This window comes from Tachypleus tridentatus, chromosome 1 (genome assembly GCF_004210375.1).
Source record: "Tachypleus tridentatus isolate NWPU-2018 chromosome 1, ASM421037v1, whole genome shotgun sequence".
Lineage (NCBI taxonomy): Eukaryota > Metazoa > Arthropoda > Merostomata > Xiphosura > Limulidae > Tachypleus > Tachypleus tridentatus.
The window spans coordinates 69345253-69370531 of record NC_134825.1 but is presented as its reverse complement, the minus strand read 5'-3'; the positions used below and the strand labels follow the sequence as shown (position 1 = coordinate 69370531).

General features: G+C 34.3%; 1 protein-coding gene and 1 pseudogene across 1 annotated transcript in view; both read right to left on the bottom strand.

Moving 5' to 3' along the window:
• LOC143251572 (uncharacterized protein CG43867-like) overlaps positions 1-25279 on the bottom strand; it is a 281765-nt gene that overhangs the window by 168669 nt on the left and 87817 nt on the right. The window lies entirely within an intron of this gene.
• LOC143250554 (uncharacterized) lies at positions 19560-20531 on the bottom strand (annotated as a pseudogene).

The window sequence follows — 25279 nt, the reverse complement described above, 5'->3', positions numbered from 1 at the left end:
GGACTCCACAATAAACGTTTGTTAATAAGCTATGATTTAAAACGTGACAAAATATATTATTTGAACATAAAAACATGAACATCGTCTCTGTTCAAAGTGAATGTTTCTCAGATGTGTGTGTGTTTCTCCATTTATCTAAATATATATGTGCGTGTGTTTCTCCATTTATCTAAATATATATGTGTGTGTGCGTGTGCGTGCTATCACGAGAATGATGTGATGAACAAGTGATGTTGAAGTAAATATGCATCCAGATTTTTAAATAAACTGGATGTCATTTACTTATTACGTAATTAAAATTTATTAGTATATCACAAATATACATAGATAAATCCATATATATTAGCTATTTTGCACCTCATTATATAACGTGAGGTGCATTTATAATCATTTAAACTCTCCAGTGTAAACATCGTATCTTGGAGTATCGAACTAATTAGAAGTATCCGGGTGTAAACAAACAGTTACAGCTTACTGAAGCGTATATAAAGGACTTATTCTGCCAGAATGTGACTTTACTGTTTAGTGTTTGCTTACACACTTTTGCTTGTGTCTTGTTTCGTGACAAAGTTACTAAAGTTATCTGTCACCAGTCGGCAGCACCATACACTCAGTTTAGACACGTTAAGGAGTTGAGGGTCGCTGTTATATAATCCACAAAGTTGAGTGTGCGGAGAATGTTTCGTGGTGATCATGCGGATAATATTTCACGATTTATTTTTCAATGAATTCTTGTTGTAACGGATTTACTATTATATATATGTCTATTTTGATGTCCATGTTTGTTTAAGTTAAATTTATATGATGAAATGTGCATAACGTATATTGTTAAATCTGTATTACGAAATACCCGGCAATTCATTAAGTTGTAGAAAATTCTCGAGCGTAAGAATAAAAAATATATGTGTATCATCAGTATTGCTGTGTAAGCTGAAATTTCTAGCTACTTTCCTCACATCTAAAGATGTAACAAAGAGACGGTGTATATTATTGGTTTGTTATAGTTGGTATACTATAAACCTCAAAAGCTATAACTGTGATCAACGCTTATTAATTGGGAGCTTCAGATATTTAACCAGAAACGTTTATAGATTTCGAACATTACAAACCATTTAACTTCAGCGGATTCACCTTGGACATTAATATTTTTACAAAATTTCATCAGTGGAAAAACTCGACGTTGAACCAGCAAAGAACAAAGAATACAGAGCTAGCTCGCTCCTGGTTAAGTGAATTGTGTGTACAACAACTCGAAATTAATTTGTTCTAGGTAAACCCTCGATAATATATCAAGAAAGTTCTGAATCAGATAAAGGACTCAATACTGTTTGTAAGTTTGTAAAACTTTTGTACATCGATCATTATTTGTAATAACCGTTATTGTAAACTGTATCTTGGCCCGGCATGGCCTAGCGCGTAAGGCGTGCGACTCGTAATCCGAGGTTCGCGGGTTCGCGCCCGCGTCGCGCTAAACATGCTCGCCCTCCCAGCCGTGGGGGTGTATAATGGTACGGTCAATCCCACTATTCGTTGGTAAAAGAGTAGCCCAAGAGTTGGTGGTGGGTGGTGATGACTAGCTGCCTTCCCTCTAGTCTTACACTGCTAAATTAGGGACGGCTAGCACAGATAGCCCTCGAGTAGCTTTGTGCGAAATTCCCAAAGAAACAAAACAAACAAAGTAAACTGTATTATTGTTTGTATATTAAAATATATTTGTAGTAAAATAAAGAGAGAAACTATATGAATCGATCTTGTTGGCAGTTGCTATAAATTTAACTCAGTTTTAAGCTATTTGCAATTGTAATACATACACCTATTTGTGCAAATTAATTGAAACAAGACGAAAAATTACGATGTTTTCATTTTTTTTGTGTTTTATTTCTGAGAATCCAAACATTACTCACAAATTAATATATGATATGATTGCCTTTATTTTTCAGAAGATCATTAATCCGCTTTGGCATCAAGTCCACGAGTTGACTGCAATCTTTACTAATTTTTGGATCGCGGTACCACACCTCAATTATGGCTTCAATTAGCTTATCTTTCGTAGTACAGTATTTTCCCCGAAGTCTTTCTTCACAAATCGCCAAACGATTTTCAATAGGATTTAAGTCCAGCACCTTTATTCGCGTTGTAGTAATAAATTTCTTCACAAGTTTCGATGTGTGGCACAGAGCCAGATTTTGCTGAAAAATGCCAGATCCATCTGGAAATCTCTTTTTCAATTCTGGAATGACTCTTCTCTGCAAAACTTCGATGTACTGTGGTCCTCGCATCATACCTTCTACGATATGTAAGCCTCCGACGTCATAGAAGCTGAAAAAGCCCCAAAACATCTTCTTCAAGTTATGTTTTACGAACTTATTGATGTGAGATTCTCAAAGTTTCTCACCTGGAGATCTCCAAACATGCAGACTTCTTTGATCCTGTACGAAGAAATGAGTCTTGTCACTGAATAACATCTTCCTCCATTGTTTTTGCGTGTATTTCTTGTATTTCAAACCCCATTGATACCGTTTTTTCTTCATTGAGTTGGTAAGAAGTTGTTTTGTGACTGGTCCCCTTGCCCTTCTAACGCAATTTCGATATAATATTTTTTCGATATAATTTTCAATTTAATATTCTTCAAAATTTCGTCATATATCCCAAAAATAGATCGACCGTACTGCAAAACACAGCTAATGACGTTGTCTGTGTGAAAAAAATGACTATTAAAGGAAATCAGCGGGTCCAGCGAACCTACACCGGACGCCATGCTGAAAATATTGTAAAATGACCATTTGTTTCAATTAATTTGCACAAGGGTGTACACTTGGCGGTGGGTGGTGATGACTAGCTGCCTTCCCTCTAGTCTTACACAGCTAAATTAGGGATGGCTAGCGCAAATAGCCCTCGAGTAGCTTTACGCGAAATTAAAAAAAAACAAATCAAAAACTATTTGAGTGCTTCATTCAGTGTATTGTGTTGAAACTCTTCTGTGTCAGGCATGGCCAAGCGTGTTAAGGCGTGCGACTCGTAATCTGAGGGTCTCGGGTTCGCATTCCCGTCGCGCCAAACATACTCGTCCTTTCAGTCGTGGGGGCGTTACAATGTGAAGGGTCAATCCCATTATTCGTTGGTAAAAGAGTAGCCCAAGAGTTGGCAGTGGGTGGTGATGACTAGCTTCCTTCCCTCTAGTCTTACACTGCTAAATTAGGGACGGCTAGCGTATATAGCCCTCGAGTAGCTTTGCGCGAAAACCAAACCAATCTTCTGTGTCGTCCACTAAATAGTAAAGCAGGAGTTAATGTTTTTTTTTAACTACTGTCCTTGTCCTCTAATTTAAAAACATTGGCGAATAGCAGAATATTTTATCATCACTAAACTAAGGCCTCATTCCTTCCTATCTAACATAACTGTTCCTTGTCAAAGAACTAATTATTATGTAGTGTACCATTAAAGCAAGTCAGTAATTTAAAAATGTGAAAGAGAAAGCCGACTGTAGGAATAATACAGATTAAAAATAAAACCCTACATTCTCCCGGACAAGATAAAACTTAAGTTAGTTTCTTCGATAGAAGACTTTTTGTGTGTGTGTTTGTTATTAAGCCAGCTACACGACGGGTTTTCTGTGCTCGCTCCCCGCTAGTACAGCGGTATGTCTCCGGATATACAACGCTAAAATTAGGGGCTCGATTCCCCTCGGTGGGCTGAGCAGATAGCCCGATGTGGCTTTGCTGTAAGAAAACACACACACTATCTGTGCTGTGCTCACTACGAGCGACTTGAGGGAGCACATGGCAACAAGAGAGAAGAAAGAGCCAATTAAGTCGCCAACACTTGACAATGTGGGCGGGGCTTAAGACAAGGCAAGCATTCATTGAAAGCGCGTATTACTATAACCATATCAACACAAGGGTTTATTTTGTATGGCAACTACATTCTTGGGAATGTTTGAAACTAATTAATAGACTTAGTTATTTCAGTAGTTGTAGCTTTTGAAAGAGCTGTTTCCATCCATTATAATTATTATGTCTCGCTAGTTGTGTCTTACTATCATTCTATGTTTAAAATAAAAGACGGATGAAATATAATTTTATTAAAACTATACCTGCCCCTACTAGTACAGTGGTAAGTCTACAGATTTACAACGTTAAAATCAGCGGTTCGATTCCCTCGATGGGCTCAGCAGATAGCCCGATGTGGCTTTGCTATAAGAAGAACACTCAAACACATAAAAATATAGCAAGTAAACCCAAACATATACTGCAAAGTTACAGTGACTGTATGAGTGCTCGTAGTCTGTGTTATTAAGAATTCCTATTTTGTTTGTTTGTTTGTTTTGTTTTGAATTTCGCACAAAGCTACTCGAGGGCTATCTGTGCTAGCCCTCCCTAATTTAGTAGTGTAAGACTAGAGGAAGGCAGCTAGTCATCACCACCCACCGCCAACTCTTGGGCTACTCTTTTACCAACGAATAGTGGAATTTATCGTCACATTATACGCCCCCACGGCTGGGAGAGCGAGCATGTTTAGCGCGACGCGGGCGCGAACTCGCGACCCTCGGATTACGAGTCACACGCCTTACGCACTTGGCCATGCCAGGCCAAGAATTCCTAATCACCAATTAGATTGACACACGGACAAATAAAAACGTGTTTGGTAGCAAAACTCTGAATGTAATCAGTTATGTTGTGTTTGTATTTTCAACCATTTGAACACAAAGTTGTATAAACTCTTCTTAAACGTTTTTACAGTTTTAAATAAGTCAGTTAGGTGTGCTCGTGTACTTGTCTCAATGTGCAATGTTCGCATCCAGCGAAAAAAATAATGTGTAAGTTGTATGTGAAGTTATTACTAGAAAATTACGTTGAGCTGACATATATCAGTTTAATTATGTATATATATATTATCATTATTATTATAGAATCTTAACACAAACATATGAAATATTCTTATCCTCCTATGTCTCCACCTTGAAATTTGTTCGAATTTTTTTGTATCATTGTTTTATTTGCTTTAGTTTCTTTGTAGTTAAATCGTTCTTGGACCACACATTTGAGCAGCATTTTCTGGCAGGGCATCATAAATGGTTAGCATGTCAATCTATCTGAGGAATTGTGGCTTGCTACAAAAAACGCGCCCCATAATTTGAAGCAATGGATGCGCTATACAAGTAGCGACCGCTATTTCGACAGACAACAGTAGCCAAAGAGTTGGCGTTGTGTATTTTGACTACTTTCCTTTCCTCTGTTTTCACAGTTTGAAATTAGAAGGGCTATGTGAACATAATTATTTGTGTGTTTTACTTGTACATTCTAAAACAAACAAGAGAATTTTCTACAGGCCAGTGATGTATTCGTTACACTACCTGTATAGGCAGTACTCAGCGTCCAGTAGTGGTATTGGTTCATAGTATACCATATACTCAGAATAATATCTGTTATCACATGTTTCATCTTGGGAGGTTTTGACAAAATGCCTCTTCTGATATTTCAGCTTCACTTTTCACAGAATTATAAATATTTGATGTGTTAGCTTTGTGTTCATACTTTAGTCAATAAGCGAATTTCACTGTGAAAACCGGCTTTAGCATAAAATATGGGAAACTGGTCACTCTCACGCTCTGGGAGAGAACTAGAATGTGCCTATGTGACCGATTGCGCGTTAGGTAGATGCATGCGTGATTAATTCTTAGCATTTGAGCAGGCCAAACTGCGCATGTCATGACCTTTTGGTTAGTTGCATTCAATATATAATTAAACTACTTAATTGTTATGGTAAATGAACAAATTTGACATCAAACCTTAGATAATAAAGAAACTTGTAACATTATATAAGTTTTCTGAGGCCGACTCGCATTAAATTTATAACTAAAAGAAAGCCTAGGTTTCAACTGATTCATCGCCATAGTTGTCATATCACATGGGACGTATATTTGACAATTCGGTTTGGTATAAAACAATTTTCCCATGAGAACAGACTGGTAATTTCTAACTGCTCCAGTTACAAGATTAGATATGCTCGAGTACTGGTACAGCTAGCGAGACCGACGGCACTATGGCAAAACCTGTTACAAACTTCAGATTGTGCGAGAACTCTCTTTTCAAGACCATGTTTAGGTAGGCAGAATACAGACACAAAATGTTTAATGGAGCTGCATCAGAAGACCTGGAAAATTTGCAGTGGAATAGGATTACCGTGATTCCATTTTAGTCAGCCATACTTCTCATGAAAACAGATGTCAAATGTAATATGCTTGTGGAAAAAAATTGTGGTCCATTACCAAATTCAATTTTTTTTGTTATCTTGTTAACAAGAGGAAAACATAATGTAATTTAACCTGGTTATGTCGAAATGTTCCCCTTGGCTACCTCAGTGTGCACATGTCAAGTGTTTCCCTCTATTGGAGTGGTCTTGATTCAAGAGATACATTTAGTTAAAAGGGCGCTGTTGTTGCTGATATAATACAAACCCGTTAATACATAAATTAAATTTATAACTAGTAAAGTGTAATTACTATAACTTAAGAAAGGTTTCATTAAATGAACGCCTAAATTTACAATTTATACAGTAGAGTTAGAAAAATTACATTTTGAATAAAAGAATAAAATAAGAACTTTTAAACTTTTCTATGAAAATATGTTATAAAAACTTGAGACAATACTAACATTTAAAACAACTGTTATGCAAAACACGATTTGTTTGCTATAATACAGAAGACAATAATAAGTGAATGTCACGTCGTACTTCTGCATACAGTTGGTAGAGATTAGGATGTGTGAACATCTTATTATCAATTAATTCTGTCCATAAATAAATAAAGTATCATATGTCATTCCTGTCCACCATCTAGATCTCATCATAATAAAGCTAAATAATTTAACTATGAGTATATTGTATATTTTGAAACTGGGCCATTATTTGTTTCTGTACTTCATCAACACATCATATTTTTACAACTCGTCTGTTTCATGCTTTGTACAAATGTGTTACAGTACACAATTTATGAGTTCAAAACTTACCTTTAAATATTGTAAAGAATTAATTGCAGTGAAATATATTCCAGCTAGTTAACTTTAGTTTTAATTAACTTAATTTTTTTTGAGGTAGATAAATATCTACTATACCTGGAATTTTCACCGCATATCATAGCTTAACTATTGATGAAAATAATTCCTTTTAAGAAGATACTTAAAGTTCATTTTTTGTATTAGTAGTACGAAAATAACATATTTGAAGAATGCAGTATGTCCTATCTTCATGGGTCACGATAGATTTACATTAAAGTAAATAATGTTCTTTGTTGCAATAATTTATGTACTAGTGTGCACAGGAACTACAATAATTTATGGCTATCCCATGACCGAATATCAAGGCTATAAACACTCAATATCAATTTCTATAACTGAAACAACAAACACAGTTCATTACTAAAATAGAAAACGATTTATGTTCTTACAGCTTTGTATTTTCACAGCTGTGTGATGGAAATAATGCTGCCCTGTATACGAGGGCTGTTCAAAAAAAATACGCGGACTGTTTGAATTGCGCGGCTCCAGTTGGTTCAGGGGAATCCGCTTAGTGTCGCTAGGTTCGCCCAGATCAGCTGATTACGACGCCATTTGATTGCAGATATCTTCATTTGTGTATTAGCTACGCGGTTTTAAGTGAAGTGCGATTTTTTTGTTTGGCGGATTTCAGAATGAATGACCTGAAGGAGCAACGACTTGCTGTGAAATTTTGTGTTAAACTTGGAAAATCTGCGACTGAAACTTTTGCTATGCTTAACATGGCTTACGATTATGTTGCTGTGAAGCGTACGGCATGTTTCAAGTGACATAAACGTTTTAAGAATGGTCGACAGTCCATTGAAGATGATGAGCGTCCTGGACGTCCTTCCACATCAACTGACGACCCACACGTCGACAAAATTAACATTCTAGTGCAGGCAAATCGACGTCTGACTGTCAGGGAGCTTGCTGAAGAGTGTGGGATATCAGTTGGATCTTGTTACAAGATTTTGACCGAAAAATTGAAATTGCAACGCGTTGCTGCGAAATTCAGCCCTCAGAACTCGTGCGTTTTTGGCCAAACACTCCATCACTGTTCTTCCCCTCCCCCCTACTACTCACCTGACCTTGCTCCTTGCGATTTTTCTTGTTCTCCAAATTCAAAGACCCTTGAAAGGAAGAAGATTTGAGACGATTCCCGAGATTAAGGCAAATGCGACGAAGGAGCTGGAAGACATTACAAAAGAAGCGTACCAGGACTGTTTCAACAAGTGGAAACACCGTTGGGGTAAGTGTGTGCGTTGGGGAGGAGAGTACTTTGAAGGGGTCCCAGACCTGTAACTTCTAAATAAAGTACATTTTGTTTTATGACGTCAGTCCACATATTTTTTTAACAGACCTCGTAGTACTTCTCCCATATTCAAATTTGCTTAAATCTTCTTTAAGGTACTGGTGGTATGAAAACTCATTTTAGTGAGATCGATCATATACTGAGTAAATCGGTTAGTAAAGATCAGTTACTTTTTTTATGCATTTAGAATATTGTAGCTTTAAATATTCTCAGGCACACGCGAACGCGAAGTTTGTATTGAGTCTATTAGCTTCAAACAAAATCCTTAAACTCCAACTTAAGAGGTTAAAATGTATTTGTTTGTTTATTTGTAGTTAAGCTTAAAGCTACACAAAGAGCTATCTGTGCTCTGCTCATCACGGGTGTCAAAACCCGGATTCTAGCGTTGTAAGTTTGCAGACATACCACTGTGCCACTGGAATTTATATCAAACTCGCCAAAGAGTGAGTATTATGAAAGCAAAATTAAGCGTGAAATCTCCAATTCTCTTTATTTCTTAAAAACTCAAGAATGAAATATTATGACAGTTAATGAAAAATATTATACTGCTTTTAAAAGAAAAAAAAACAAATTTTCTTTCCCACAATTAAAAGAAAAATTATTGTTTCTTAAACATGGAAAAAATTGGGTATTTTAAATCAAAATTCAGTGTGAAATCTCCGATATCCTTTATTTCTTACATAACGTTTAAAATTAAGTCTCAAAACTTTAATGAAAACATTATTTTACTCTTAAAACTAAAAACAAAACAAATTTCTCCTTTCCAGTTTAGAAACAAAACTAATAATGGGCTAAATTTTGGTAGGAGCTATAATAATAATCTATAATAACCCTCTACGTGTAAGAATTTTGTACTACAATTTCCCTTTTTGTAGCCTCTTTACCAACTTTCGTTTTTTGGAAGTATATAAATAACTAACACAAGGGAATTTACACCACATATCGTGGTTTAATTATTATCGATTTTGATGAAAATAGTTACATTTTGTAAAACGTACATGAAACACATCTTAGTAGGCCTTTAATATCAAAATAAAATTCATCACAAAATATATGGTAGTTTGGTGGGAAAATTGTGTTTTTTTCAGATACAGAGACAACTGCATATTTTAAATCAGAATAAATGCGAAATCGCGTAGTCCGTTTATGTATTAGCAAAACTCAAAAATTAAACGTTACTATTTTCATGTAAAATATGTCATTTTTTAAAGCTAAAACTCAAAAATGTTTCTTATACGAAATAATAACAAATTTTAAAATCGGTTAAATTTTGTAAAATAAAATTCTAAATTGAAGAATATCTCAAGTCCTTGTATTAACGTTCTTTTCTCAAGAAGTAAAATAATATTTAATATCGCTGGAAATTTTACTACAGATCTTGAATTAAATATTGGAAGTTTAATAAAAATAATTCCATTTTGAAAGGAGTACGTCAGAAGTGTGTGTATGTGTGTGTTTCTACACCAATAATACGGGGAAAAATTCGCAATTTAAAAAAACAACAAAGTACTGCATGGTACGTTTGGTGAAAAAATAATTTTTTGAAACACTTTGTTTCTTTATGGATAAGTAAATAGCTACTTAATGTGCTATTTTTGCTCTGTCCATCACGAGCACCAAAATCCGGTCTCAACCATCTGAAGTCCATAGACATATCGATGTGCCATTTCAAAAATGGATATTTTAAATTAAAAGTGAATGTGAACTCCACTATTTATTATTTCTCAGTAAAACTCAAGAATGAAACATTACGATAGTTATGAAAGATATTATATCGCTTTTAAAGGTAAGAAAGCATTTTTTTTTCTTTTACAGGATAAAACTAAATCATTTTGATTTAACAATATAGTTTTCTGATACACACAAAAAAGTGCAGAAAAACAAAATCTCACAGTGCTATTCTGTGCTACACAAGTAAGCATAAAGTACCAAACTAAACAACAAATGCTACACCTTTTAAGATTTCCCACACAGTTAAGTAGCAGTAGCACTTAAGTTACATAACAAAGGTAAAAACATCGCATTTTAATTTTTGTGCTATTCATGTCAAGCAAAAACTCAAACAGTGTATTTTATTTAGTGCTTTAAGAATCTAAAATCTGAAACATGTTCTTTTTACCAAGGTCTTAAGTTGTCACAAAAGATTAACATTAAATTGAAGTTGAAGCATCTTGGTTTTGTAACTAGTAATAGGCTATCAGAGAATATAGTAGACTACCATGCTTTCCTTAGCTAAAAAAAACCCGTCGAAGTATGGCTGGACTAGCATAAAACGTAAACTTCAAACACATGTTTCTTAACTAATGGAGTAACATGAAATGGTTAGGATGAATATTTTTTTCACTCCTAAGGTGAGTTGTTCTTTACGTTCTATCTTGAAAGTTTCTATGTAATCTTAAATTTCATATTCCCACAACAGACTCTCGGTAACAGCCAATCATGAAGTCTCCATGTGCTTCCAGATCAAAGTTTATACAAATGATCGATTAAAAGTGCCTTTCATGTACCAATAATCAGCTTGAAATACGCACAAAGCAGGAAACATCGAACATGGTAATTTCTTTCTCTCTTTATATTCCTAGAGCAATCTACTCTTCACAGCACGCTTCGAAGTTTTCTTTGTATTTTCAAAACAATATATTTCTAAGAGGATAAATTACAATCCCCATATATTCCTAAAGTAGCCCATGTTAAAGTTATAATTATACTGCTAGAGCAGTATACATAATCTGTTTCATACTTAGAGAACTTTGTTTGTTTGTTTTCCTCAACAGGACAAGGTGAAGTCATTTTCTTCATTTCCAGAACAATGTATTTTCAACAGGCGAACTTGAAAGTCTAAATACTTCCTGTGTAGGATGTATTCAATAGACCAAAATTTAACTGTTTTAATTTCTCAGAGCAAATCAACTTTCACAGAAGAGGTTCATGTTCCTGATACTAAGCAAGGAACATTCAACGGGTAGATATTATTGGTCATTTATTCACTCAGCACAAAGTTATTTTTTTATAACTAAACAACTTGAATTTATCGTATTCTCACAGCCTAAGGAACATTCAATATTAAAGAAACCAATTGTTCTTAATAGACCAACTTGATACTTCTTAATTTATCCAGAGACGGTTGTTCTCAAAACCTTTTTTCAACTCTTCGAGTTTTAGAACAATGGCTACTCAACAAACCAACTTTGTTTCATTGAGATTTGTTTTTAACATAGTTTAAAAAAAAAAAGGTTTATTAGGTTAAATTCAAGATTTTGTGTTGATTTTGTTACTTCTACACTTTTGTTGTTTCTAACTGTTGTCTTTAATTAACTATAAACAACCAGTATGCATGGATCAATAAATATCTTGTCTCTCCTTTTATAATCTCTCTGTGTTTCAGCTTCAATCTTTAAGGGCTTATAACACTAATATTTAGAGTTATATTCCTAAAGTGAGCACAACAGATATGGACCATTGTGTACCCTTGCGTTCCACAACAAACAATCTCTCCTTAATTTCTTAAACTTCTAAACGTTTTAACGAACTTGTATCTAGAAGCAGTTAATGCTAGGGTTTGTCATTTAATAAACAACTGAATACTATTTTTATGTTATTAGTCAAACAAATGGTATCGATCCTAAAGAGCAACTAATTAACTTCCAGAAACAAAAACAAGCCAAATTAAACCTTCAGGCATATATTTCATTAGACACATGTAATATCTATCAAATATACCAACTAATACTCCCAAAATTTATATATTGCAATCAGTATAATGTTGCATAATATTCGTATGTATTTTTAAAAATTAATTATATAAATAGAGTGCCCGGCATGGCCAAGCGTGTTAAGGCGTGCGACTCGTAATCCGAGGGTCGCGGGTTCGCATTCCCGTTGCGCCAAACATGCTCGCCCTTTCAGCCGTAGGAACGTTATAATGTGACGGTCAGTCCCACTATTCGTTGTTTAAAGAGTAGCCCAAGAGTTGGCGGTGGGTAGTGATGACTAGCTGCCTTCACTCTAGTCTTACACTACTAAATTAGGGACGGCTAGCACAGATAGCCCTCGAATAGCTTTGTGCGAAATTAAAAAAACCAACTGAAAAAACGTATAGAAATATTTCCTTGTTTTTATTTTATTTCGTTGAATGTTTAAAAACTAACGCAAGTTATTTGTTACGAAAATAACAGCTTCGGATAATTTATACACATAGTAAAAAAAAATACATGTCGTCTAATAATTTAAATTATATAATTAAGTTACAACGTAAAACGAATTACATTATTGTTTACTTTTGTCATATGGGTATTACAAGAATTTCTGTTATAGCAAATGTTTGTTATACACATCAAAACTCTTTCAAAAGTCTCCAATATATACGCAAATCAGTAACCGTTTTAAGGACAGCAATAATTTTAGAAACTGTGTACTGACCCATAATACTGTTTTACGTTCATCAAAAGCGGTAAGTGGTAAAACATATTAGGGATATACAATAACTAATAATGTTTTAGTTTCGTTAAAAACGTTTAAAATATGGCAAAGAGTTTGAGAATATATTTAAAAAATCATTTTCCTGTTTCAAAAATGTTGGGAACATATCCTAACTAGCAATGTCATTGGAAGCTCGTTAAGAGAGTTTTAATGATGGAAAACATCCTGAGATACGCGTTACACTAGAAGTTCTACAAAAACGGCCGCAGAAATCTGTCGTAGCGAGGCAAATATACTGTATCCACAATATTACTAACATAGTCTTTAACAACAGATTCATTTCGTGTGAGGCCACAGTCAAGATGAAAAATGTTCTGAGAGACCTCATGTTGAGAAAGTTTGGGAACCCCTACATTAACCAACGATATTTCTCTATATATGGATAATATATACGAACCAATAATCTTGTTTTAAGCTTAAGAAAACCTTTTTAAGGCGTGGAAATCTTTGTGGAATATATTTCAGCTACGTAATCTTGTTTTAAGCTCATCAGTGTTGTTTTAATTATTACGAAAATCTGAGAATGTACACAATCCAGTATTCCTGGATTTAATCTCGTAAAAACCGTTTTAAGAAATAAAAACAGTTGGAGAATATAGTCGAACCAATAGTCCTGTTTAATGCTAGTCAAACCCGTTTTAAAGGTAATAATCATGGTGCAAATATAAATTAATGAGCCCTACTTTTAGAGATGGCAAATATTTCAAAATGTATACATTACACGTTAATCCTCGTTTAGGCTCATCAAAATCATTTTCAGGACTGTTTATCAAAATAATTTTAACGTTAGCAGAAAGTTAAGAGATATACAATAAACAATAACCTATTTTTTAAACCCATAGCAAGAGTTAAAAAATATACGCTAACTAGTTGTCTTATTCAACATTCATCATAAAATTTGTTTTAAGATGGCGAAGTTTTGAGTATTATCCGCTCTAACCAGTAATATGTTTTATTGTTTACCGGTACATTTTAAAGATGACTGAAGTGCTTGAAGATTGATGGAAGATATTTTTTTTACCTAATTTATTTTGTTTCGTGTTGTAAAACTTACCTTGATACACTTTACAACAGGTTGTTTTAACAGAAATATTTCTATACTTTATAAAACCATATTCATTCAATGTTTGAACGTTTCCATGTTTTATTGTTTTACACGGGGAATATTCATGTAGTTTCTTTGGGAACCAATTGAAGAACGACAAAAGTATGACTAATAATTAGAAATTAGTGACACTATACTTACCAATACCGTACAGCATGGTAGATAGTAACACTATCCTCATTAAAATCATGCAATTCCAAAATCGTTAAATGTAAATATAAAAATATATAAAGAGAGGGTTAGTTCTGTGCTAACTGATACAAGATAAAACATAGACTCGATTCTAATAAATTTGTGATTCATTGGTTTAAAGATATATACGTGTGTGTGTATATATATATACCCATGTATTAAATGCATAAAATTCATTAAGAGGCTATTACTCACACAGAGAAGCACGGTAGCTCACCACAAGTATTCACACATCACTCCTGCACGGTAAAAGAGGCAACCAGTGATGGCTGCGGGGCGGTGACTAGATTCTACCTAGTTGTTCCCTAGAGTTCTCATCCAAGGGAGGAGTCTAGCTACGGGGCGGTAACTAGATTCTACCTAGTTGTTTCCTAGAGTTCTCATCCAAGGGAGGATTCTGGCTGTGGGGCGGTGACTAGATTCTACCTAGTTGTTCCCTAGAGTTCTCATCCAAGGGAGGAGTCTGGCTGCAGAGCGGTGACTAGATTCTATTTAGTTGTTCCCTAGACGAAGAACGTGAAACTAAGTACAAAACTGTCAACAGTTTCCAAACCTGTACATTTGATCGCATTGCCTCTCCTTCTTTCATAATTCTGGTGTGTATATATATATATATATTACAGATGTGCCATTAGTTTTTAATTTATCATCACCCAGAACCATTAAGTGAATGAATAAACTGTTCCGTGACAAAGTGTTACGTTCTACAAAAAATATTTTATGTATATGTTAGTTATTTCAAATATTTATATTTAGATGTAAATAACAAAAGCTGTATATGTGACCCCCTCAACAAAAGTGAATATCAGGATGAAACACTTCTGCAGCTGAAAGTACATTTGATGTCATGAAATAGACCAATAACGATCCTTCTGAACGACTACATTCCTCAAAGAATTGTTATGAGGTTAATGTAACAAATTTGGTTTTATGTGTGTAATGTTGCTGCATTTAACCTACGGTTAAATGGATCTTATTGGTCAACAGCAGATGTTATTGGTAATTTTCGGTGTAGGAATACATTGTTTAAAATAATTATGTTTTAAATAGCACTCTACCTAATATAATGTTATATTCTTGATGCCTTTGTGCAGATGAAGATTAGTCTTGTCAAATGCACTCCATATCTTATCTGAACTACTACATCAGTATACAATACATCTAAAATGTTTTTCTAGTACCTCCAGAGTAAGTAATAATGTTAACCGGTGATGTTTAAAAGACTTGCCATCCAGGTTCCTAATGATTCTCTAAGTCATAACAGATTGAGCTATACCTGTAGTATGTTTAAGACAAACTTTCTGGTTCCTAATGATTCTCTAAGTCATAACAGATTGAGCTATACTGTAGTATGTTTAAGACAAACTTTTCTGGTTCCTACTGATTCTCTGAGTCACGACCGATTGAGCTATAATGTAGTATGTTTAAGACATGTTTTTCTGTTTTAGGACAGAGAAACGACTGCTTATAAACCACCACGCGTTGTGTGTCTTCTATAAAAAAAGTATGTGCTTACTGCAGGTGTTATAAGCTTTTGCAGAAATATGACTGCATATACAGACTTATTGCAAAATGTTATCAAATAGTTATGAGAAATAATAATAGCTCTTTTCATGCTGAATATTTTACTCTCAACCGTTTGAGGTTAATTCTGTTGACATTTGAAAATTACGTCATAATAAACAAGCTGCACACTAATAACACTAGTTTTAAAGATAATATACACACACACACATATATATATATCAATCATTTACATTATAAGCTGCACATTAAACTATTTCAAGAAGATTTGAATAATCTGATGTGAGTACATAAACAAGAAAATTGCATGTCGTAAATATATCAAATTATTTAATACTTCGCTGAAAGATGATTTAGAACACTGTTATATAACAGTTGTAATATTTTTCCTCGTAGACGTATAAAATAATTTAGTACTTTACTGAGAGGTAACACTAAACAAACTAAGTAATTATATAAAATTTAAAAGGTTTCACCTCGTAGACGTCTATGATTTCATTCTGTTTGAAAGATGGTTCTTTTTCAAGTGGTTCATATTAATACTTATTTCCTTCAGTTTGAAATCACAACTTCATTCTCATTAAATATGAAGTAACTAACAATATATAAAAAAATACAGTGCAAGATAAGTCTTCGAAATATGAAATATACGCTTGGCATAGTTCAGTTGTACTATGCGGAATATAAATATAATATGATAAGTGTATTATCATTTTGGAAATATATATATGGTATACTGTATTACTTCAATTTAAGACGCACCTTTTTTCACATTTTTCCGAACTGAAAATTAGGGTTCGTCTTAAATTCGAGGTATAACTTTTCACTCTTTGAAAGTTTCAAAAACATCATTTTCCTCGAACAAAAATTAGCTTAGAAAGACTAAACAAAACACGTACAAAACGTCAAATTTGCCGATGACAGCGCCTCTAACAGTATAATTGAATATTGTTGTCCTCAGTCTTTGTCTGACTTTCATGTTGTACAGACGCTATTTTATTGTGTTTTTTTTATTTTTAGCGCGTTTTTTACCCATGGAAAAGCGTTTTACGTACGATACCAAATTTAAAAGAAAAGCTGTTTTCTACACCGAACAGATTGGCAGTCGCGCAGCAGGTAAAACGTGTACAGTGAGAGAGGCAAGTGTACATCGTTAACGTGGTGTGAAAACCAAGTTGTTTTCTTGCAGGAAAATTGCAAAGTCAGTTTCTGGCACCCAAAAAAGGAAGACATCCTGAAATTGATGCCGCTGTTTTAAAGTATTTCAGAGTTACGAAATAAAGGACTGCCTGTAACGAGAGAAGTCTTAATGTTAAAAGCAAAAGAATGAGCAGGGAATAGTGGTATTTCTTTCAAGGAGCTAGTTGTAACTGGTGTGAGAAATTTATGAAAAGAGAAGTACAATAATTAGTCAAAAATTGCCATCAGATTTTGAAGATGCGAAAGATGGAACGCAAGATGACATTTGTTGGAACAAATGATGAAGATGCTTCAACTTCAGAATATAACAGTGAGTCAGAAGAAACATTGTAATATCATCCTGATTAAATAAAGAAAGCAGGAAGAAACATTATTGTAATGCGAATTTTAAATTTCCTGTATATTTTATTTAAGTTAACTATATTTTATTTTAAATACATTATTAATATTATTTTGATTCGTTAATAAACTATTTTAAAACATATTCACTCCTTGCTAATTATCATGCAATTATATTTCCTGAAAATCGCTTTTTTAAAAGTGAGATGTGTGTAAAATTAGTGGGCGTCTTAAATTCAAAATAATACTGTAATTGTTTACGAAATATGTGTTGCATTTACGAACTGATTCTTTACAATATGAAACGTCCACAGAACATGAAACGACTCTATTGTACGAGATAAACATTCTACGAGTCGTTATTTTAAACTCTAATAAGAATAGGTATCAAATTAGTTTTAATGACTGACGCTAGGATGTGGCGACTTATAGTGTAAACCGGAATAATTTTATGAGTTGCATTTTGTTTTCATCTTCTCTGAGTTTCTCGTGCCATTAGCACAAAATACCATGAGCTGATAGGTTAATATGATTATATATAATACTTCTAGTTTAAGAAATTAATACGTATTTTAAAATTTACACATAGCTTTGACCAAAACATCGAGAAGATGAAGTACTAAAGAACCAAACGTGTTAGTCATCAATAATAAAACAGTCATATATTAATACATATGCAGTTTTAAACTAGCCGTATCCTAAACAATTTCTATTATCAGTTTGATATTATAAGTCATATAAACCTTTTATGTTAACGTAAATCATATATATGTCGTTAATGTTTTATGAAATTTCTTTGTTTTTTGAATTTCGCGCAAAGCTACACGAGGGCTATCTGCTTAGCCGTCCCTAATTTTGTAGTGCAAGACTAGAGGGATGGCAGCTAGTCATCACCACCAATTGCCGACTCTTGAGCTACTCTTTTACAAACGAATAGTGGGATTTAACGTCAAATTATAACGCCCCATGGCTAAAAGGGCGAACATGTTTTGTATGACGGGAATTCAGACCCGCAACCCTCGGATTATGAGTCGAGTGCCTTAACTATCTGACCATGCCGCTTTTTTTATAAAATCATTATTATGCCAAGTTTCACCTCTACAGTCTAAATAATTTGGTTTTACAGATATTAAAGTTTGATTTTTTTTTTTTTTTCAAGGTAACTCTCAAACAATTATATATTTTAACTGTTCCGGTCATCACTTCAGACACACATGTACGTGTCTTTCACACATCTTAATATTTCAAATACACATGAACGTGCTTTTCACACAAAACCAACTGTGACAAATCAAGGCGTACGTTACTGTAATCCCATAAAAATAAAGATGATATTTGCTGAGTACATATTAATAATGTACATGGACAATCGGTCGTGACTCAGAGAATCATTAGGAACAAGAAAAGTATGTCTTAAACATACTACAGTATATAGCTCAATCGGTCGTTACCTCAGAGAATCAGTAAGAATAATAAAAGTATGTCTTAAACATATTACTGGATAGCTCAATCTGTTATGATTCAGAAAATCATTAGGAACTAGAAAAGTATGTCTTAAACATAACATACAGCATCAATCGGTCGTGACTCAGAGTATCAGTACCTAAAATGTTATATTTATATGTCTCGTGTTTCGTACTGAAAAAATCTTGTGGCAGCAAGTTTAATGTTAATACTGTACAAATTGCCATGTCTTTATGTCTGGCGTGTTTCATACCGGGATATCTTGTGGCAGTAAGTTCAATGTTAATACTGTACAAATTGCCATGTCTGTATGTCTGGTGTGTTTCATACCGGGATATCTTGTGGCAGTAAGTTTAATGTTAATACTGTACATATTTCCATGTCTGTATGTCTGGTGTATTTCATACCGGGATATCTTGTGGCAGCAAGTTTAATGTTAATACTGTATAAAATGTCATATTTATATACCTACTATGCGTGAAACTGAGTTATCTCGTGACAGTATATTTTATGATAATATTGTATAAAACTGGAAAAAATAAAAACACGAACAAACCAACCAACCATCACACCGCATATTGAATACAGAGACACTTTATGAACCCAAGTATGTAATTCATGTTCAGATACGTGTACAGCATTGGAAATATACGTCTAAAATAAACTTCAAGTGAACTGGAGATACATATCAAAATGCACAAAATACATCTGTTCTTTAGACCTCACACTTTTTTACCTTTACATTACAGATGTTCACATGTTCGGCTGACACTACAGCTGCTACTCTGTCAGTTCAGTCTCGTGCTTTTCATTATCCTGTTCATCAGAACTATAGAGTAACCCTTCTACTCCTTATATTCAGAGATAAACATTGTAAATCATTCCTAGATGAACCTTAAACACAGAACAAATATTGTATAGCATCTCCTGCTGCTCCTTACTCGTACGGGTAAATATCGTAAGCTCGTCTTGTTGTTCACACGTTCAGAGCTAGTTTAGAACCAATATGATAAAGGTTTTCGAAATGTTTTATGTTTACAATCTATTTTTTGTATACATGTATAACTGCGACAGTACTGGCTCTTCTTATAAGGAATAAAGAGCCACCAAAGATCAGTCAGTAATATTAACCATGATTACCACGTTCTACCTTCAATCTGAAGGTAGGTCTGACAGACGTTACTGTTTGACATAGTCAGTCCAGAACCAAGGTCTAGCCTACTGTGGGGACCAAGGAGTTGACCGCAGACCCCTGCAGATTGTGAGAATGAGTGGGAATTGTTATTAATACAGCCTTTTGTGCACACGGCTCGATCAGATCTGGAGAACCTTCAAGAATAGTCTGAAATTGATGTGGGTCGGATAAACGTAACTTTGGTGCAATCATGTTACTGCTAGTTCTGTTGTTAACTGGTACAATCATGTTACTGCTAGTTCTGTTGTTAACTGGTGCAATTCTTTGGTGGTGTGTCGAGCTGGTTGTAAAGGGTTTGCCGTCCTTAACTAACACAGGCACAGCGACTTTTCTTATTGGCATATTGCTGTGACTGTTGAGTTTCGTGCTCGGTCATAGACTTCTCTTTAGCCTGTCTCTTGCACTTGTATCGGTGATTCTGGAACCAAATTTTAACCTGATTAGGGGTTAGACGGATCAAGTTAGCCAGGTGTTCTCGCTCTGGAGCAGAAAGGTAGTTTTGCTGCTTGAAGCGACGTTCCAGTTCATACACCTGGGCTTTAGTAAACAGCACTCGTCTCTTACGTCGTTGTGATAGAGGAAACTGGACAGCCTTGGTTTCAGATGTTGTAACCACACTGCACGTATTGAAGGTCGACATGTTGGACATGGGAGGTGAGCCAATCAAACGGGAAACTAACAGAAAGAGAAGTACAATATTTACTCTAACGAAAGAAACTTGTTTATTGGAATCTTGTTTTTCATTTCAATTGCGTAATAACTGCTCTCTTCCACTCAACCACAATCAAAGTTATTAATATCATGATTACTCTTCCATACAAATAGAATCAAACTTATTAAACATAATTATTATTGTTCTATAAAACTACAATCAAAGTTATTAATATGATGATTACTGTTTCGTACAATTACAATCAAAGTTATTAATACTATTATTGCTGTTCCATACAACTATAGAGTTATTAATATCATGATTACTGTTTCATACAACTATAAACAAAGTTATAAACTTCATAATTACTGTTCCAATTATTAAAGTCAAGTAACAGGTTTGCAATATAAAGCACGAACTAAAATATAGTAATTATATTAACATAATACAGTGTTGTTGAAAGGTTGAGTAGGCTTATGTAAGCTAAGTAAGATTTTCAGACTGTTTTGATTTTTGATTCATCTTCCAGATCGTATTTGATGTCTAATCACTGCAAAAAGAAACAAAAGAATATGGTTATGTAATTCATATAACTGTTGGCTTATTTTAATGGATACATACATAATCAAGAAAGTACTTGGGATGTTTTTTGATGTTGAAAACATTGACTATTATTAAGTTAAACTAAGTTTATATATCATATATATATATATATACATATGAACCAATATAACCATTCTTTTTAAATTTAATTACTGTAACCATACTTCAGCATCCACATAAAAAATATACTTATTATATTTAAAAAAGAAATATATAATATTAGTTTACCAGCGCAAACAAGAAGCAAAACTAATTTTCATGAATTTTAAGAAAATGCAAATATTTCTTTTAGCAAAATGTTTTGTCTGTATATTTAGATATTTATATTACATAAACACAAATAGTGACTAATTATTCAAGATAAAAGTAACTGTTGCGCCTGTTATATTATATAATCCACGTTCTAGGAATTGTTAATGAGCTAAGTTTTTGAGGTTACGTAATAGCTTATTTTTTTTCATTCCCTAAATGAACAATAAATGTTAGGACAGTAAAGGGTTTCAGCATGGTGAGGTAGTTAGGACGCTTGACTCAGATTATAATGTGAGGGTCGCGGTTTCAAATACCCGTCTCACCAGACTTGCTCGCATATTTAGCCATAAAAACCTTAAAATATGATGGTCAATCCCTCTATTCGTAGTTAAAAGAGTAGCCATATTCAGTAATGTTTTATCTGTCGATCGTCCATCTTGCCCTCCAGGGTAGCTTCAATTTAAAGGCTATCATATCCAAAGCACACCAGTCTTCCTTTTATACCTTCATAACCCATCTAGCTTATGAGGATGATAGTTTCTCAGCGCCATTTTTAACAGTCGGATCGCACAAATGAATGATTTGTCCAGAATGTCCCCGTGGGAATAGCTTGAGGGGCCACGATTGAAAGGATATGTCATAAAGCAACTTGTGTACCCAGGAATTATGTCATTTTTCTAGATAGAGATCCTTCTTGATTATGTTGTCTGGAAGATGTGGACTACTTTTGCATGACGTTTGTGTTTGAAGATGATCATATAGGCTACCAACCGTGACAACGATTAATACCTGATCGGACCGTGAGAACCTTACTACAATTACTTATAACCATATACATTACACAAAAATTGTGTTAAAATGGAGTCTTGCAAATAATAAAACAATTTTCGAGGGCAGGACAATATTATGCTTTCTTATAATAGTAAATTGTGTTAAAATGGAGTCTTGCAAATAATAAACAATTTTCGAGAGCAGGACAATATTATGCTTTCAAAAAAAAATGGTTTCAAACAAAAGACAGAACGAAATTTTAAACCATTGGTGACCACAGTAGCTTAACTTTGATTTTGAATGCTGGAGAACAGTTTCTGGAAACCAAACATAAGCCTAAGATATTGAGAAATCATAGTTTTGATGCTACTGCAACGTAAAGGAACATTTTTTCGTCTTTGAAAAATCACGTCGCCAAACCACGCCAAAGGCTGACAAAAAATCTTTGTTGGACAGGAAATATCGTTTGTTTTAGAAACTTCAAAGGATAGTTGTGATAATTTACTTATTTTTTGTGATATAACACCTCTTGATTTTCAACAACGAATACCTTTTCTGCTCTACAATATTCGAACAAAAGTAGTTACTAAACTGGCAAAACTAGAGGTTAACTTAGCTCGTCTTTCTGGATGTACTTCTCTCGACAGAGCACGGCATGACCAGATGGCTAAGGCACTCGACTCATAATCTGAGGGCCGCCGGCATTTAATCCTCGTCATACCAAACAGCTCGTCCTTTCAGCCGTGGGGGGGCGCGACGCGATTCACTATTCGTTGGAAAAGAGTAGCTCAAAAGTCGGCGGTGGCGGTGATGACTAGCTGCCTTTCCTCTAACCTTACATGCTAAATTAGGGACAGCTGGCGCAGATAGGCCTCGTGTAGCTTTGCGCGAAATTAACAATCAAACAAACAAACTTCTCTCGCTGTGTCGAAAAGAAGACCGAGATATTCTAGGTAGAAACAAAGACGACTTACCTACAACTTTTCTTAATTAAAGACAGTGGAGGCTTGTCAAAAAACTAGATTATTTTCAGTTACAACTGAACTTTGTCGTAAAATTTATACCAAATTTCAACGATTTAATACGATTACAAATAACTTGTGTCACTTCTATATTCTGTGCGCCGGACTAGTCTCACGTTCAATATTTGTTTTGTACGAGTACACTTTCCATACATTCACTTTGTTTTTTCTTTTTCTAGTTTGCAGACTACTATACATTTGACACTTAGATGTATTTAAGGTAAACTCACTTCCATTGCTTTCTGTCTAAGTAATTGTAACAAACTAGTGTACTCTCATGTATAGAGTTCTTTATGTTACAATCGATTTTCTAACTGCATAACCTTGTTATAGTCGGCGTTGTTATGTCCGATCATACTCTGTCTTACGTTTACAATAGCCTTGCAGCGCAGTTACTATTGCAAAATACACCTTTATGAGAATGTTATACCAAAACGCACTACTCTCCCTCACTGCTTTTCATAATCCATCTAACGTTGGAGAATGACCTACAGCGCTTGTTTCAAAACACTAATCGTAAAGACATTCATCGTGCTGCGTCCAACCACTTGATCGATCTGTTTTCGTTTAGAATAGCATGAATAGCTGTCTTTCTTCAACTGTTTGAGGTTTGACTGAAAACCTTATCTTGGTGAAGTTATACTAGATTATGTTGCGTTATATTACCTGGAATACACGGACGACATTTGCCGCTGACTTTTATGTTCGTGGATACTTACGTGTTACAAGACGCTGCAGTTTACTTAGCGCTCGTGGGTTGAGACATCTTTCAGATCTTATTCTCAACTGTCCGGTTCCTCAACTTGATTCGCATTCCTTTGTTTTCAATACTATTTATATGATGATTTTCCTAGTTTAGTAAATTTTAAATACCCAACCTGAATACATCTTTACTATCTTACAGTACGAATTTTTTCCTCGGTAAGGGCTGTTAAATGCTTTCCTAAAAGTGATCAATTGCTGGTGGCATCAAACCACGTAGGAAACGCCAAATAAGGTCAAAAGTAGTTCTGATTCGCTACCGTCGATCATCACTGCATTTATACAGGCTGTGGTTTCTATACCATACAAAGATAAAGAAGCCAGGGAACTTATGAAATGTACTTAAAGATGCAAATTATTTCAATGTTCTTCATGCAGTTCTGAAAAGTAGTTCTGATTCGCTACCGTCGATCATATCACTATTTATACAGGCTGTGGTTTCTATACTGCATAGAAGAACATTGAAAAACTTGCAACTTTAAGTACATTTCATTAGTTCCCTGGCTTTATCTATGTATGGTATAGAAACCACAGCAGTGGGTTATATCTAAATAATTAATTTTAAAAATTATAATATTCATACTATATAGCTCATAAACTAAATACCTTCAACCAATAAAAATAAGACACTCTAATTCTATGATCACATGTGATTTATTTTATACATGTACATCAAAGGAAGTGATACATAATTATAAAACAATCGGCTTGGTGACTACTATAAATAACGAAAAAGGTTTGAGGAACTATGGTTATCCCTTTGTAAAATAACCTGTATATCTTATGTTTGTTTGTTTTGAATTTCGCGCAAAGCTACTTGAGGGCTATTTGCGCTAGCCGTCCCTAATTTAGCAGTACAAGACTAAATAGAAGGTAGCTAGTCATCACCACCTACCGCCAACTCTTGGGCTACTCTTACCAAAGAATAGTGGGATTGACCGTACATTATAACACCCCCACGGCTGAAGGGGCGAGCATTTGGTTTTGAGGTCCCTTTAGATCAAACCCAACAGAAATGGTAAGACCTAGTGAACTGGTTTATGTTAACTGTAGATGTAGTTTATGTACATGCAACCCGAATTACAATCTGATTACTGAATTCCTTACCGATACCCATTTATTTACGTACTATTGGATACATATTTTGGTTTTCGCCACATAATGTGAGAACAGTGGGTTGACATGAATTTTAAAGAATGACTATCAGTATGGAATTACGGTTTAAATTATAACTTTTAAGAGAAATTAAACTAAAGACTTAATTTATCAGAGGAATCTTTGATGCTTGGGTGTATTTTTTTTTGTTTACTTTTTTCACTATACGCATTTGAAAATGATGCTACATTTAAGATTAAAAATACAATGTGAATCAC